Source organism: Heterodontus francisci, chromosome 24 (assembly GCF_036365525.1).
Source record: "Heterodontus francisci isolate sHetFra1 chromosome 24, sHetFra1.hap1, whole genome shotgun sequence".
Taxonomy (NCBI): domain Eukaryota; kingdom Metazoa; phylum Chordata; class Chondrichthyes; order Heterodontiformes; family Heterodontidae; genus Heterodontus; species Heterodontus francisci.
Window position 1 is genome coordinate 24,744,368 of NC_090394.1, and position 13,240 is coordinate 24,757,607.

Here is a 13,240-nt window from a genome sequence, read left to right on the forward strand (position 1 = left end):
AGTTCCATTTTCACACTGAGGACACTCTTCTTTGTGTTATGTGGCATTACCACTCTGCTAATTGAGACAGATTAAGAACAGATCTAGCAGCTCAAAACTGGGCATCCATGGGGTGCTGCAGACCATTAGCCACAGCAGAATTGTATTCCAATATAATCTCTAATCTCATGGCCTGGCATATTCCTCACTCTACCATTACCATCAAACCAGGAGACCAACCCTGGTTCAATGAGGATTGTAGAACAGCATGCCAGGAGTAGCACCAGGTTTACCAAACAATGAGGTGCCAACCTGGTGAATCTATAATACAGGACTACATGCTACCTGAACAGCAGAAACGGTGTGCTGTAGACAGAGCTTCATCAATGACCTCTGTCATTGGCCAGAAGTGAGGATGATTGCACAGTGTTCAGTTCCATTTGCAACTCTTCGAGTATTGAACCAGGCCGTGTCCATGTGCAGCTGATAAGTGGCAAAGTCACGCCACAGAATGACCATCTCCAACAAAAGGGAATCTAACCAACTCCCCTTGACATTCAACGGCATTACCATCAACGAATCCACCACCATCAACATCTTGGGGTCACCATTGACCAGTAACTTAACAGGACCAGCCATATAAATACTGTGACTACAACAGCAGGCCAGAGGCTGGTTATTCTGTGACAAGTAACTCACCTCCTGACTCCCTAAAGCCTGTCTACAAGGCACAAGTCAGGAGTGTGATGGAATACTCCCCACTTGCCTGGATGAGTGCAGTTCCAGCAACACTCAAGAAGCTTAACACCATCCAGGACAAAGCAGTGTGCTTGATTGGCACCCCATTCACCACTTATGAACCTTCACTCCCTCCGCCATTGGCGCACAGTGGCAGCAGTGTGTACCATCTACAAAATGCACAGCAGCAACTTGCCAAGGCATCTGCGGTAGCACCTTCTAAACCAGCGACCTCTACCACCTAGAATGACTAGGGTATCAGATGCATGGAAACGCTATTACCTGAAAGTTCCCCTCCAAGTCACACAGCATCTTGACATGGAAATACATCACCATTCTTTCATCGTCACTGGGTCAAAATCCTGGAACTCCCTCCCTAACAGCACTGCGGGTGTACCTACAGCACATGGACTGAAGTGGTTCAAGAAGGCAGTTCACCGCCACCTTCTCAAGGGCAGTTAGGGATTGGCAAAAATGCTGGCCTGGCCAGCGATACTCCCATTCTGTGTGAATGAATAAAAAAATTATTAAACAGCAAAGGAATGAATATTAGCAGTAACATAACTATACTTTAGCCACTCTGGCTTTTTTTTAAAGAGATACAGCACTAAAACAGACCCTTCGGCCCACCAAGTCTGTGCCATCCAACAACCACCCATTTATACTAACCCTACAGTAGTCCCATATTCCCTACCACCTACCTACACTAGGGACAATTTACAACAGCCAATTTACCTATCACCTGCAAGTCTTTGGCTGTGGGAGGAAACCGGAGCACCCAGCAAAAACCCACACAGTCACAGGGAGAACTTGCAAACTTCACACAGGCAGTACCAAGAATCAAACCCAGGTCCCTGGAACTGTGAGGCTGCGGTGCTAACCACTGTGCCACTTATCTTAATAGCTCCAAGAATCTAGTTGCAGCTACTTTAGTACTTTATCAAGAAATACAGGATGTAGTTTCTGACTTATCGAACATTAATGCATCAATTATACAAGTCCCACACATCCACGCCTGGTCAGCCCACTGGATGGACCTTTGGATGCCATTTGAGGCTGATCTCTAGTGTCCTAAGTCCAAGGTTTACACTAAACCAGTATACTCTCACTTGTTATACCCTGTTGTGATCCATCTATGCCACCCGAATCTTCTTTGTCTTCTCTGCGGGGTTTTGGCAGGAAGCTAGCAATAACAGCTGGATCTTTTCTAATCTATAATTTACAAAGACACACTCCTTGGTACCTAGCAGCCTTCAGTTGTTTTTCTTCAGTAATTCCCTCATTATTGCTAGACTAACTTGTCTACTGTTAATGATATTCCTTCTAGTGTCACAATTATATCATCCATTTAATGCCAATGCATGTTATCTGCAAAACTTACATGGCATTTATAGTAATTACTAAGCTTAACCATGTCCCTGAGTAAGCAGAAAGTCATAGATAGTTTGCAACTGTAGTGCTAAATTACGATATAAGTAATATTCTTATGTCGTGGTTGCTTATTTTTGATCAACACGGAAAAAAGTTACCTGGGGTGATAATCTCTCTCTGAAAGCTTCAGATACACTCCCCAATTTGAACAGAACAGGTTGATGAATACCTTCAAAAAAGGACCAAACAGATCCATTCAAGCAGATATTTGATCAAGTCCCACAAGATGTTTCTGTTTGAATTAATTGGATATCTCCAGCCAGTGACACTAGTCAGAGACAAGCTGAGGAATCCTTCAATAATTGAATCAATTTATGCTGAGACTTTTCTTTAAGGGAAGCTAATTTTTTTGATGCCTTGGGAATTATGCTAAATCTTAAGACACAAATGCTTCAGTTTGGTCATACCAGAAATTTAACTAGACCAGCCATATAAATACTGTGGCTACAAGAGCAGGTCAGAGGCTGGGAATTCTGCGATGGGTAACACACCTCCTGTCTTCCAAAACCTGTCAACAAGGGACAAGTCAGCAGTGTGATGGAATACTCTCTCTGCTTGCCTGGATTGGTACAGCTCCAACAACACTCAAGATGCTTGACACCATCCAGGACAAAGCAGCCGCTGGATTGGCACACCATCCACCATCTTCAACATTCACTCCCTCCACCACCGATGCACAGTGGCAGCAGTGTGTACCATCTACAAATGCACTGCAGCAACTCACCAAGGCTCCTTAGACAGCACCTTCCAAACCCGCGACCTCCACCACCTAGAAGGACAAGGGCAGCAGATGTATGGGAACACCACCACCTGCAAGTTCTCCTCCAAGTAACAGACCATCCTGACTTGGAACTATATCGCCGTTCCTTCACTGTCTTGGGTCAAAATCCTGGAATCTCCTCCCTAACAGCACCCTGGGTGTACTTACACCAGATGGACTACAGAAGTTCAAAAAGGCAGCTCACCACCACCTTCTCAAGGGCAATTAGGAATTGACAACAAATATTGGTGTTGCCAGCTATGTTCATATCCTATCAAAGAATGAAAAAAAATGTGCTCAAGCCAAACATATTTCTGTTCATCAGGTGAAAGATGATATTTTGGGATATTGAAGATATTCTACTCTGCATCTAGTTACAGCATCATGTGTTCAAATCCAGTGAAGCACTGGTCAAAACTGCCTATACATGCCCTAGTAGAGGGGTAAACTGACAGACTGATCATATTTAGTGTTGCATTTGCAGGACTTATATTTAGTGGAAGTTGGTTTGAGGCTCTCCGACTTAAGGCTTTTAACAGCATGAACCGCACAGCGATAGATTACTGTGGTAGTTAAAACCAGTTAGCTATTGCAACATCGAGGGTAGATGGGAGTGCGAAATTTGAGACACAAACAGATCAGCCATGATCTTATTGAATGGCGGAGAAGACTCGAGGGACTGAATGACCTCTTCTGCTCCTAATTTATAGGTTTGTAAGTATCAAGTGTTCTTTTATGCGGATGAGTGTGTGATTCTGGAACAACAGGCAAGGCCTGACTTGTCGTGCAATATTTTTGCCCTCAATTGTTGCCCTCAGATACTTAGCAACATAAAATGGAAACTTCTGGGAGGCAGTGAAAAGCAGTTATCAACCGTAGTGACCCTAATATTATAGTAAATGGACAACATAGTTAAAACATTTCTGAATCGGATCCCCTCAGGGAGTCACATGATTCAGGGCCTTTGAGGTCATAACCAACTGCGATCAGATTTGTGGATTTTTCTAAGTTTGATGACTTTCTAAAACGTTATTTCTAACATCGTCGAGAATCCCTTTAAGAAAGCCCTGTTCATGAGTGCATAGATATATTGAGTTAAACCCAATAGTGTCCAATTTGTACCAACAGAAGGAGAAGAGGGATTTCTCCCATGCATGGAACTGGTTGATAAATGTTTTTTTTTTATTCGTTCATGGGATGTGGGTGTTGCTCGCTAGGCCAGCATTTATTGCTCATCCCTAATTGCCCTTGAGAAGATGGTGGTGAGCTGCCTTCTTGAACCGCTGCAGTCCCTGTGAGGTAGATACACCCACAGAGCTATGGCTATTTGATTTCCTTTTTATGGCTGTCAAACATTGCAAATTGAACATTGCTTGCAAACTTCTACAGAACAAATTGACATTAAATTTAATTTAATCACAAAATATGGAAAAAATCAGTGTCAATTGCAGGTCTTTCCAAATTTCTTTCCTGCCATTTAAAAGAGGGTGAGTGAGGTTTTTAATAAAAGAAATCTTAAACTGCAGGTAGAACGGCACACCAGTAATATTTCTGATTACTTCACTCTCAATCACATATTAGAGGGAAAGCAAAGGAATTGAATGTACCAGAACCTAAGTACAACAAGATTCAATAAGTAAATATTTAACAATAACTTATTTATTTTCTACTGCAGTGCACCAGCTGGACGATTGCCATTAACAAATAAGAAAAGGGATTGAAAGAAGCATCCAAACTGTCAACCCTGAGCAAACGTGTGGCAATGAAGAATAGGGACCAGGGACTTTCTGAACACAAAGTTGAACAGGCATAGCGAGGTATTTAAAGGTAAGTGAATACTTATTACTGCACACTTTAACCTACATGGTGTGACACATGAGTCAGAACACCTTTCCCTCCTTCCCTTTTATAAAGGCACTAGTTCCTGCCAGTTAAGGTCACACAGGTGCCATCCATCATCCAGTACCAAGAGGCTATTCTTCACGCGTGACCCTAGGTGGTGACCTTTGGCAAACTTTGCAACCAGGTAAGGGTTGACGGCCAAACCCAGACTTGTTTTTAGCAGGTGTCTAGAAACTGTGCTTTCATCAGGGCCCATGGATAGTAATCAGGAATGTGAGACCGAGTGAATTTTTCTTTTTCCTAGCTTATCGACACTGAGGTTAAATGTTGCTGCCCAGCTGAGGTCAGCCAACAGCACAAACTGAACCTGGGATCCTCCAGATCCATCTGGCAATGCCTCGCTTTTAATATTCTCATCCTTGGGATCAATTCCTTCTGTAGCCTCGTCCCTATCACTGTAACCTCCTCCAGCCCCACAACCCTCCAAGATCTCTGCACTCCTTGAATTCTGGCATCTTGTGCATCCCCAGTATTCTTCACCCCACCATTGGCGGCTATGCCTTCAGTTGTCTCTGCCCTAATCTCTGGAATTTCCTTCCTATGCCTTTCTGCCTCTCTACCTGCTCCTTTAAGAGGCTCCTAAAAACCTACTACTTTAACCAAACCTTTGGTCATCTATCCTAATATCTCTTTATGTGGCTCAATGTCAAATTTTGTCTGATAATGCTACTGTAAAGCACCTTGGGACCTTTTACAATGTTAAAGGCACTATATAAATACAAGTAGTTGCTGTACGTGGTAGCACTGTACCAGGTGGTACCAGGAGAATACCACAGCTGTACTGCGGGAGGACACCTCAGAGTGGTCATGCAGCGAGGCAATATGGGTGGAGCTCAGGAATAGGAAGGGTGCAGTCACGATGTTGGGGGTTTACTACAGGCCTCCCAACAGCCAGCGGGAGGTAGAGGATCAGATATGTAGACAGATTTTGGAAAGATGTAAAGGTAACAGGGTTGTAGTGGTGGGTGATTTTAACTTCCCCAATATTGACTGGGACTCACTTAGTGCTAGGGGCTTGGATGGGGCAGAATTTGTGAGGAGCATCCAGGAGGGCTTCTTGAAACAGTATGTAGATAGTCCAACTAGGGATGGGGCCATTCTGGACCTGGTATTGGGGAATGAGCCCGGCCAGGTGGTCGAAGTTTCAGTGGGGGAGCATTTCGGGAGCAGTGACCATAATTCCATAAGTTTTAAGGTACTTGTGGATAAGGATAAGAGTAGTCCTCGGGTGAAGGTGCTAAATTGGGGGAAGGCTAATTATAACAATATTAGGCAGGAACTGAAGAATTTAGATTGGGGGCGGCTGTTTGAGGGTAAATCAACATCTGACATGTGCGAGTCTTTCAAACGTGAGCTGATTAGAATCCAGGACCAGCATGTTCCTGTGAGGAAGAAAGACAAGTTTGGCAAGTTTCGGGAAGCTTGGATAACACGGGATATTGTGAGCCTAGTCAAAAAGAAAAAGGAAGCATTTGTAAGGGCTGGAAGGCTAGGAACAGATGAAGCACTTGAAAAATATAAAGACAGTAGGAAGAAACTTAAACAAGGAGTTAGGAGGGCTAAAAGGGGTCATGAAAAGTAATTGGCAAACAGGATTAAGGAAAATCCCAAGGCTTTTTATACATATATAAAGAGCAAGAGGGTAACCAGGGAAAGGGTTGGCCCACTCAAGGACAGAGATGGGAATCTATGCGTGGAGCCAGAGGAAATGGGCGAGGTGCTAAATGAGTACTTTGCAACAGTATTCACCAAGGAGAAGGACTTGGTGGATGATGAGCCTAGGGAAGGGAGTGCAGATAGTCTCAGTCATCTCATTATCAAAAAGGAGGAGGTGTTGGGTGTCTTGCAAAGCATTAAGGTAGATAAATCCCCAGGGCCTGATGGGATCTACCCCAGAATACTGAGGGAGGCAAGGGAAGAAATTGCTGGGGCCTTGACAGAAATCTTTGCATCCTCATTGGCTACAGGTGAGGTCCCAGAGGACTGGAGAATAGCCAATGTTGTTCCTTTGTTTAAGAAGGGTGGCAAGGATAATCCAGGAAATTATAGGCCGGTGAGCCTTACGTCAGTGGTAGGGAAACTATTAGAGAGGATTCTTCAGGACAGGATTTACTCCCATTTGGAAACAAACAAACTTATTAGCGAGAGACAGCATGGTTTTGTAAAGGGGAGGTCGTGTCTTACTAATTTGATTGAGTTTTTTGAGGAAGTGACGAAGATGATTGATGAGGGAAGGGCGGTGGATGTTGTCTATATGGACTTTAGTAAAGCCTTTGACAAGGTCCCACATGGCAGACTGGTGCAAAAGGTGAAGTCACACAGGATCAGAGGGGAGCTGGCAAGATGGGTACAGAACTGGCTCTGTCACAGAAGACAGAGGGTAACAGTGGATGGGTGTTTTTCTGAATGCAGGGCTGTGACTAGTCGTGTTCCGCAGGGATCAGTGCTGGGACCTTTGCTGTTTGTAGTATATATAAATGATTTGGAGGAAAATGTAGCTGGTCTGATTAGTAAGTTTGTGGACGACACAAAGGTTGGTGGAGTTGCGGATAATGATGAGGATTGTCAGAGGATACAGCAGGATATAGATCAGTTAGAGACTTGGGCGGAGAAATGGCAGACGGACAAATGTGAGGTAATGCATTTTGGAAGGTATAATGCAGGTGGGAGGTATGCAGTAAATGGCAGAACCCTTAGGGTTATTGACAGGCAGAGAGATCTGGGCGTACAGGTCCACAGGTCACTGAAAGTGGCAACGCAGGTGGATAAGGTAGTCAAGAAGGCATTCAGCATGCTTGCCTTCATCGGTCGGGACATAGAGTATAAGAATTGGCAATTCATGTTGCAGTTGTGCAGAACCTTAGTTAGGCCACACTTAGAATATTGAGTGCAATTCTGGTCGCCACACTACCAGAAGGACGTGGAGGCTTTGGAGAGGGTACAGAGGAGGTTTACCAGGATGTTGCCTGGTCTGGAGGGCATTAGCTATGAGGAGAGGTTGGAAAAACTCGGACTGTTTTCACTGGAAAGACGGAGGTGGAGGGGCGACATGATCGAGGTTTACAAAGTTATGAGCGGCATGGACAGAGTGGATAGTCAGAAGCTTTTTCCCAGGGTGGAAGAGTCAGTTACTAGGGGACATAGGTTTAAGGTGCAAGGGGCAAAGTTTAGAGGGGATGTGCGAGGCAAGTTTTTTACACAGAGGGTGGTGAGTGCCTGGAACCTGCTGCCAGGGGAGGTGGTGGAAGCAGATACGATAGCGACGTTTAAGAGACATCTTGACAAATATATGAATAGGAAGGGAATAGAGGGATATGGGCCCCGGAAGTGCAGAAGGTGTTAGTTTCGGCAGGCATCAAGATCGGCGCAGGCTTGGAGGGCCGAATGGCCTGTTCCTGTGCTGTACTGTTCTTTGTTCTTTTTTGACCAGAGCTTTGGGGGAGCTCAGAACTGCTGAAATGAAGGAAAACAGAGGGAATATGCATAAAAGCAATTCAGATCATATTTGCATGTACCTACATTCGAGTGTGGAAGAATAAGATCCCTTTTTGGCATAACATTCTGCATAGTATTGGCGCTTTCTGCAAGGTGTTCCATTACTGTTGGCATCTACCCTCCAGCAGACAAATAATGGATTGAAAGAATACTTAACCAATTTTGTTATATCAGTCTTCCAGCTTTTACGACCAGGTGCGAAAGGTGTCTAGGGGTCTGTTACTATCTTCACCTGGTCTTATTATAACAGGGTTTAATTTTAAACACACTGTTTTGAGCTCCCCCTTTGTGAATCCTTGTTCACAACTTTCCAATTATAAGGCAAAGAAATGATCACAGACAGGCTTTCTGTGGTTTAAAGAAGAAAGATGAAATTTATGAAATCTTAAACTCTAATACGGTTCACGCCTATGGATATACAATGTGCCCACGCTATCATCCACACATGATATACACATGCAGATAGGAACAGAAAAGATAAGGTGGAACAGTTTGAGGCTATATCTTGTTACGGTGCTTCGAGCTCACTGTAGTCCTTTAGTAAGTAGTCTTGCTTTTCGTTGGGGCCCAATTATCTTCTTAAAACCTTGTTCACATAGGAAACCTTTGTCTCTTTGAGTTTCACGTGTTTTCACAAGATTCAGTTCTGTGGGAAGGAGATGGAAGCAGGTGGGAGAGAGGTCTTCTTGCTTCAGTTCCAGGAGAGATCTTTACTCCATGAGCACACGGCTTTGTCTGTCTTCAAAATCCTTTGTTGGAAGATCAAATTCTCTGCAACAGCCAGTTAGTCACGGGGCAAAACTGGTCTGACCACTTTTGTGTTTTGAGGAAGCAACTGCTGGGCCCCTATTGTTTCAATATTGTCTAGTACTATACAAATATCCTTCCAGTCAGGGCTTGCAATGTTAAGTTTTTGTTCATGTGGCAAAATAATGTGTGCCTCAGTCTTGGTAGGTGGGGGGTTTGCCTGACATTGTGTTCTCCCTTCCTTTAAAGTTCACTTCCCTCCCTCCACACACAAAGTAACATTCCTTAAGCAATAATGAGGCAGACAGAGGGGGCGGGGGGCTGGCGGGGGAAGAGAGACACTGGGGATTGAAATATAAAAAAATCTAGATGGGGCAGATCGACCGAGGCAAGGAGTGAGACTGAGAATGGGAGACAAAGCAAGTGACTGAGAGGAGAAACAGAGATATAAAGAGAACGAGAGGCTAGAAAGACTTTGAGGAGATGGTGAGAGTCTTGGGGGGAGAGAGATTGAGAGAGGAGGAGGGAAAGCGAATGGGGAGGGAGAGACTGCGGAGAGATTGGAGGGGGCCTGTTCCAAGTCTGAGTCGATGCAGTTCTTACACTAGCTATTAGAAGGGAGCGAAGAACTATATGCACTGACTTACCCATTCAAGTTTCTGCTCAGTGCCGCCCTGCGAATTAGTGCCTGCTCTCCGATCTGTGCTGTCTCCAGCTCTGATTACAAATTGCTTACTGTGTAGTGGAGGAGAAGCCACCTCCGATCATTATGTTGCTCAGTGTGTTATTGCACACAGCTGCTGTGTCATGTGATGACCCTTCTCCCTTGCAGGCTAAGATCTCAGTTGGTTGAGGACTGGGCTGGGCTAGGCTACCAGATTTGAGTGGTGATCGGGTTTGTCCAATCGTTCCACTGTTCCAAAGTGATTGTCATACCTTTGGATCGGGACAGAAGTGCAGGAGACTGCAATAACGGAGCCCCAGAATTTTACATTATCTTTGGGCAATGCAAATGACGATCAGCTCCAGGCTTAATACACATTTCACAGCTGATGGAAGCCAATCTGTCCTTTACAGCTCTTTCTCACCCTCCTCCCTTTCAGTCAAAGATTCAGCAACTATTTGGCCATTGCCCACTGGTTGTTTTCTTCTAATATTTTACACAGTTCCATTACTTCCTCCCTCCTCCACTCCCTCCAGATTGCTGGTCAGCTTGAGACCATAATCAAACAAACTAGCAGAGGATATATACTGGATTTACCTGTGTCTTTTTTTAAAATTGAATTTTATTTCTTTAAACTTGCCTTTGGCTGTTCATTTTCTTTTATCAATCAGCAAGCAGTCCAGACTTTTGATAGCATTGTGCATTCTAATTATGTGTCTCTTCAGACCACCGCTGTTGCTAGGCAGCACCCCAGCTCATTCAGCTAATGGTATTGCAATTGTGCTCCTGAATACCGCACTCTGTCAACCTCCTGAGTTTTTTTAAATTCCAGGATGAGAGGATCCAATTCAGCATCCTGACAGTTGCTGTGATTGCCATAGGCAAGAACCCTCTCAGTACAAGGTATCCAGGGAGCTGGCCACATATCTGATTAACTGTTAAGTAATGGAGTGATTACAAAGCTCTCGTTGGATAATGAAGTTCTGTGGTGGATTATAATCCTAGCCCCTTTGGGACTATCCTTGATCAGGCGTACTTCTCAGATGATCATTTGAAACTTGACATAGGAACATAGGAATTAGGAGCAGGAGTAGGCCATTTGGCCTGTCCAGCCTGCTCCACCATTTGATAAAATCATGGCTGATCTGGATGTGGTCTCAGCTCCACTTTCCTGTCTGCCCTCCATAACCCTTGACTCCCTTGTCTATCAAAAATCTATCTAACTCAGCCTTGAATAAATTCAATGACCCAGCCTCTACTGCTTTCTGGGGAAGAGAATTCCATAGACTAACAACCCTCTGAGGGAAAAAATTTCTCCTCTTCTCCGTCTTAAAAGGGAGATGTCTTATTCTTAAACTGTGTCCCCTAGTTCTAGTCTCCCCCACTAGAGGAAACATCCTCCTGGTATCCACTCTATCAGCTCACCTCAGGATCTTATACGTTTCAATAAGATCAACTCTCATTCTCCTAAACTCCAATGGGTACAGGCCCAAGCTGTTCAACCTTTCTTCATAAGATAAGCCCTTCATCCTCGGAATGAGTCGAGCGAACCTTCTCTGAACTGCTTCTAACACAATTATGTTCTTTTTAAATAAGGAGAGCAAAACTGTTATTATGACCAGGTGAGGAAGGGGTTAAAATTACTAAAATACATGACACATCCACACTCACATTCATATGAGAGGCACACACACACACACACAAATAGATACAGAGGGAAAAAACAGAATTGGGAGGTTGAAGTAGAGTCCTTAATAAAAATGGAATTTAAATAGGAAGTCCCAGAGTTCTTCGTTGAAATTGAAGTCTTGAAGTCCTCGCTGGAGCAAAATTTGGGCTCGCATCTCTGATTCTGGAAGGCAGGAGAGGGGCTTTATCTGTGTCCCCTGGTTGTTGCCTTTAAGGATCTGTAGTCTTGAGGCTTAGTAGCTGCCACCGAGGCTTCCCTGGGACTTTGCTGGAGAGAGAAAGGGATGCTTTCTTTCTTGGAGTTCAATTACAGTCTTTCTGAGACACAATTCACAAACTCTGAGTTACACAGGTAGTCATGTCATGTGACCACCTCTTTGTTTGAAGTAGCAGTTTCTAGGTTTTTTTTTAAGTTCAAAGTTCTCCTCTCAAGCTGTGTAAACATACTTGGTGGGGGTGGGTGTGGTGGTTGTATGGCTTTTTCAAAGTCAATGGGTGTCGATAGTTTTTGACGATGAACACTGACAAAGCTATTCACGGTAATTTAATCAGAGAGCACCCACATTGTTCTGGCTAGATTGGGCAATTACCTTTGTCTCCAGTTGGCCTTTGGCTTTTCATGTGCAAATTCCTGCGTGGTCATCTTTGCTGCTCTGTTCTTTTTTAAAAAATTATTTGGAACAACTTCAGTAAAAGTCTCAGACAAAGTTCCATATGATGAAATTAATATTTTCCATTTGGCATGTGAGATTTCTGTCACACCTCTGTACCACGCTGAATGAAATGCGACAATGGGAAGCATTTCATTATAAGTTTAAAAAGATAAAGCACACATGCATTTTTCATTCACTCTCATCCAGTCAAAAATCTTAATATTGTCTTTTTCTCTCTGCAGCAGTGCTGATTTAAACTGTCCTTTTCCCTTGAGGTGGGTCTGAGATGGTTAGGTGTTGCCCAATGGGTTTAAACTTTCTTTAATATCAGCTTGTAATAAGCTGGGGATGGGCATTTTAATGCACATGTGGTTGTTGGGGAAGCTTGATGTCTGAACATTTCGATAATTGTCTAGGGTGAGTATGCACAAGCATTAACCCCTTAGCTGCTGTTTCTGCAACATGTGGTTCTAACTCTTCAGGTTCCAGTACCTTACTAATTTCTTTTCCTATGGTAGTATTGGGTGATAAATTGGTTTTAAACCCTTGAGATGTTTGAGATTTCCCCTGGGTCTTTGTTCTTGTTGGAGTCTGAAGTGATATGGTTGGATTTAATTAGCTCTGGGCTTGAATTCTGATCATGGGATTCTGCAATGGGTAGATCCACTCTGACCTCACTTTCAGTGTTCTGGTGAGTCATACAAGGATTGCTCACTTTAGGGCATTTTTGTTCCCCTTCTCTCCTGACTGTGGGGAGCGTCTCTTTGCTAATTCCCCTCATATCCTCTGGGACATTCCCGCCCACAGGTATCTGTCCAGATTCCACTGCACGCCCCTGCGGCACTTCAACTAGGTAAGGCATCGTCTTCACTGTTGGTTTGCCCTTTTGGGGACTTTCTTTGTCCCTGCAGATTTCTGTAAAGGATGTTAGCAGTCCTGGTAGGTGCCCCATTTCCCTATTTACAGAGGAGGGTGCGGGGTCTAATTTTTCCAACATTTTGGGGTTGGCTCATTGGCTAGTAGGGAGTTCCATTTGGGAATCCTCCTTTGAACCTGTCCTCCCTGTTCTATCCATCCCCTTCCTCCCTAACTCTCTGCCAGACCTGTGCTGTCTGTCCCCTTTTGTTCTCGGCAGGGGTCGCTCACAATTCACTAGCCCTCTGCTGAAGGATCCTCCAAATG

The 13,240-nt window shown here is 44.2% G+C and overlaps 1 protein-coding gene across 1 annotated transcript in view; it reads left to right on the plus strand.

Moving 5' to 3' along the window:
- The window catches only part of slc29a4a (solute carrier family 29 member 4a), a 168,834-nt gene that overhangs the window by 16,645 nt on the left and 138,949 nt on the right, over positions 1-13,240 (plus strand). The window contains exon 3 of the mRNA XM_068056811.1: positions 4,584-4,735. The gene's annotated coding sequence lies outside the window, so the exon portion shown is untranslated. The remainder of the gene's footprint in view (positions 1-4,583; positions 4,736-13,240) is intronic.